Here is a 5,079-nt window from a genome sequence, read left to right on the forward strand (position 1 = left end):
AAAAAGGAACGATCATACCATGGTGGGTTGTCTCCCACCTAGCACTTTTAGTTAAAGTCCTTAAGTTGGACATTTGGTGAGCTTCCTGTTATGGTGGCTTGTGTTTAAACTCATCCAGGAATCTCCACCAATGTTTGTGATTCCAATTGCCTCCGGGATCCCAGACAAGGCACGTAAAGCCCTTGAGCAGTTTTAAATAAGTTCTCAGGCTTCCAGTGTGCTGAATGTTAGAACAGACTCCAGGATCCCAAACTTTGCTTTTACACCCGTCTTTGTGTTGATCATCATGATTCCTTCTGGGTGGCAAGCAATCTGAATTCTCACTAAAGCGGCCAACCAACTTTTTAGACCCATTCAGTTGAGCTTTACACCAACCTTTGCGTTTAAACTTAAAGCTTCCATCTATAATGAACCTTGCAGGACAATTCTTACCATTGGCCATCTTCCTCTTACTCTTAATGTCACAAAGAGCTCTAAGTTGACCATCCGTCTCCAGTAGCCCATATTCAAATGGGATTAGAAAGCTAAGGGATATGAATTTTACCCACTTGAATGTTGTGAAGGATGATGGCAACTTAGGAGGAGGTGTTTCTAATGAACTTGCAAGCTCCACTTTCTTGTGCTCTTCTTTGACATCTTCCACCTCTTTGCAAGCTTTTTCAATTTCAACCTCTTCCTCTTGGTGGCTTTCTTCCAATTCAATCTCTTCTTCATTGTTTACCAAGGGCATGGGAGGTTGTGCTTCTTCTTCTTTAATCTCCATATCTTGATCGACCTCTTCCAAGTCCTTAACCATGATATGCTTTGGAGGTTGTACACCCTCCTCAGCATCAATTTCAATCGCCTTGGAAGGAGGTTCTATAACCTGACTTTTCCATGGAGGTTCAGCATCTCCTAAGTCTACAACCACTTCTTCCTTTTTAATAATTACAGCTTCCTCCAGTTGTTTCAGTGCAAAGTCATGCTCCGTACTGTCCACTGGAGTTTCTAGTATTTCCTTCATGCTACGTTCTTCATTAGATTGTCCACATAAAGCCATGGGGGTTTCTTGAGTGTCTGAACATCGGGAAGCTAGTTGATTTATTGCTTGATTCAATTGATGAAGTGTGGCATTAAATTTTTCACATGTTTCCTTCAGTTGCTCCGTTGATGCTTGGGGCGATGGATATGGACATGATGCATAGGGAGGTGGTGGTTCTTGGGAGTAATTGGGTTGGAATTGGGGTGGTTCTATATATGGTTTATATGGTTCATAAGGTGGTTGGTATGGTGGATGAGGGTTAGGATCATATGAAGGTGAATGGTGGTAGTTGGCTTGTGAGTGTGGTGGTTCAAAGTTGTGTTGAGGAAAGGGTTCATAGGCATATGCTGGTGGTTGTTGATAGTCCATTGGAGGTGGTTGTCGCTAAGAGGGTTGATCAAATCCTTGTGGCTCCTCCCATCTTTGATTGTTCCAACCTTGATGCCTGTTCTCATTGTAATTTCTTCTTCCTGCAACATAATTGTAACCAGACTCATAGAGATGGGGGTGAGAGTTCATAGTAGCAAATAAAAATTAAAAACAAAAATAAAAAAATTGAAATTAAAAGGTTATTGAAATTTAAATTTTGAACTATAAATTTTGAAGTTTAAAATTTGAAATTTGAATTTTGAATTTTGAATTTTGAAATTTGAAATTTGAAAAATTTTTAAATTTGAATTTTTAAATTTTAAAATTCGAATTTTGAAAAAGTCAACAGTATAAGATAAAAATTTTAAAAAGATTTAAATTTTGAAAAGGTTTGATTTTTAAAATTTTAAATCTAAAATTTTAAATTTGGATTTTGAAATTTAAATATTGAATTTTGAAATTTGATTTTTTTGAAATAAAATAAGATAAGATTTTGAAAAAGATATGATTTTTTTGAAAAAGATTTGAATTTTGGGAAATTGAATTTTGAAATTTTAAATTTTGAGTTTTAAATTTTGAATTTTTGAATTTAGTGAGGAAAGAGAAAAACAATAAAATGACACCAAACTTAAAATTTTTAGATCAAAACGAAGAAAACAACTAAGAACAACTTGAAGATCAAGATGAACACTAAGAACAAATTTTTGAAAAATTTTTAATAACTAAATAAAAACCAATAACATCTTAATTTATGAAAAAGAAAAAAAAAAAAACAAATAAACAAATAAAAAGCAAATATTTACAATAACCAATAATAAGGCACACGTTTGCAATTCCCCGGCAACGGCGCCATTTTGAAGAGAGGAACTTTTGCGTGGTCTAGAAATTTGCAGATAAATCCTCATTGCAAGTATAGTTTCTAAACCTTCAAAAGTTCTTTCATACAAACGTTTTGGTTGTCACAAGTAATAAATTCCTAAATAAATTGATAACCGAAGTATTCAAACCTCGGGTCGTCTTCTCAAGGAACAACAGGGAAGTATATTCTTATTATTGGCTATGGGGATTATAAATTGGGGTTTTGAGAATGAGGAGCAAGTAATTTAAGTGGCAATTAAAGTAGATAAAGAACAAGTAATTTAAATAACAAGTGAAATAAATAAATGACTATAAATAAACTTTTGGCAAGGTATGAGAAATTAGAGGTCCTATCCTGGCTATCCTTATCAATGATGATAATAATTGAATCTTAATTCCACTTTGTTAGTCTTTACTAAGATAAAGGAAGGTCAAGGGATTAATTGGATTGATCTTCGGATCCTGTTTTATTTTCTAAGAAAAGATTGGGATTCTTGAAGCTCAATTCAATTAACAAAGATAACAATTATCAAGCATGTTTGAGTTTGATAACTCCTGAGCTGCTGATTTCTTAACCAAAACCAAAAGGAAAAAAGTAAATCCACTGGAATAAGAATGTCTTCAGATTGGGAATAATTGTAACTAATAAATAAAAGAAAGCAATATTAACTGAAATACCTCAAATAATATTAATCCAAAATAATAATCTGTAACATGGAAGAATTCATAAATTAAATTGCAAAAGTAAATAATCAACTAAAGTAATGAATAAAAGTAAAAGAGAAGCTTAAAGTAAAGGAACATTAAACCTGGGATCGAGAGTCACTCCCAAACTAAGAGAAATCCTAAATTCTAATCCTAAAAGAGAGAGGAGAGAACCTCTCTCTCTAAAACTACATCTACTCCTAAAATTGTGAATGTGAAAGTTTTTTTTATGAATGGATGCATTCTCCCACTTTATAGCCTCTAATCTGTGTATTCTGGGCTGAAAATTGGGTCAAAAACAGCCCAGAAATCGCCCCCTGCAATTTCTGTTATGTTCAGGTCGCGGGCAAGAGACGCGGAGGCGTCGTCCACGTGTCCGCGCGGATTGAAATTCGTAGATGCGACGCGGGCGCGTCATTCACGCGTTTGTGTCGCCTAACTTCGGGGCAGCTATGACAAGTTATATATCAAATCGATTCCCCGGACGTTAGCTTTCCAACGCAACTAGAACCGCATCGTTTGGATCTCTGTAGCTAAAGTTATAGCCGTTTGAGTGTGAAGAGGTCAGACTGGACAACTTAGCAATTTCTCCAACTTCTTGTATTCCTTCCACTTTTGCATGCTTCCTTTCCATTCTCTGAGCCATTCCTGCCCTGTAATCTCTAAAATCACTTAACACACATATCAAGGCATCTAATGGTAATAAGAGAGGATTAAACATAGGTAACTTAAGGCCAAAGAAGCATGTTTTCAATCAAAGCACATAATTAGGAAGGCAAATGTAAAACCATACAAATAGTATGAATAAGTGGGTAAAGAGTTGATAAAAACCACTCAATTGAGCACAAGATAAACCATGAAATAGTGGTTTATCAATGGTAGGCGGATCCAAGTCCAAGCTAGTAGCAGTGTTAGTGGACCATCGATGTCAAAACGAGATGCCCTGCATAACGACCTGTACAGGTGCGCTAAACATGCCGATCCCTAACTGTACTGGCCGGTACTACCAAAATCACGGAGCAAAGGCAGATACTTCCAGTGCACGGATGCCCCAGACTTGTCTCCAAATAAGATCGTACCCAATAACAACATAATGTGGCACTTCACGTACCTCTGGATACTATTTTCGTTAATGAACTGTAAACGTTCTTTTAGATCTCGAAGCCACATCAATCTTATGCTGCTTCCTCTGCAGTCGGACTTTGTCAGTGCAACTCCAAACTGGTGAAAACACTCACCCTTTAAGGCTGCGAAACTGCTCAACGTGATACCTGTCACTGGAAGACCGTTCATCGGGAGACCAAGAACGGTTACATTCTCCGATCCAGTGTTACTGCACACTCACCAATCGGAAGGTGAAAGGTGTGTGTATTTGGGTGCCACCTTTCGACTAGAGCATTAACCAATATTTTCTAACATTGAACTACTCCAATATGAGAAGCATGATAAAAACTAGTAAGCCGTAAATGTTCCTCCACATTAGGATGATATCAATTTGGAGGCATTAGATGGTCACATGTCAACATCCGAAAACTCTACAAAAACATAATAGACTATTAATCAAATCATTAATAATTTACTACTAAATTTTAATAGTTTCCGAATTAGATCCATCAATTATAACGGCCTGATGCTAAACTTCCTATTAATTATACAATTTAGTAACTACCATCTATGAATAAATACAAGTAACACAAACAATCTTACTAAATCTAATTTACTTGACAATTAACTAATTCCTATACCACTAACTATCAATACTAACAAGTAATAGATAAATCCAGTTCTTATTTAATAATCAAAATTCTCAATATTATTACAAAAAAATTATACACCAATTTAGTTTATTTATTGTTACAAAAAATTATCATAATTCCTAAAATTATAATTTCTAAAATTAATCATAAAAGCTAATTAATTAATTAGAATTTCTAAAACTACTATTAAAAATTTTTAAAATATTCTCTAACTAACAACATCTAAACATAATAACAAAAAATTATCATAATTCCTAAAATTATAATTTCTAAAATTAATCATAAAAGTTAATTAATTAATTAGAATTTCTAAAAATACTACCAAAAATTTTTAAAATATTCTCTAACTAACAACAGATATATATATAT

The sequence above is a fragment of the Arachis ipaensis genome, chromosome B07, assembly GCF_000816755.2.
Source record: "Arachis ipaensis cultivar K30076 chromosome B07, Araip1.1, whole genome shotgun sequence".
In the NCBI taxonomy this organism is placed as follows: Eukaryota; Viridiplantae; Streptophyta; class Magnoliopsida; order Fabales; family Fabaceae; genus Arachis; species Arachis ipaensis.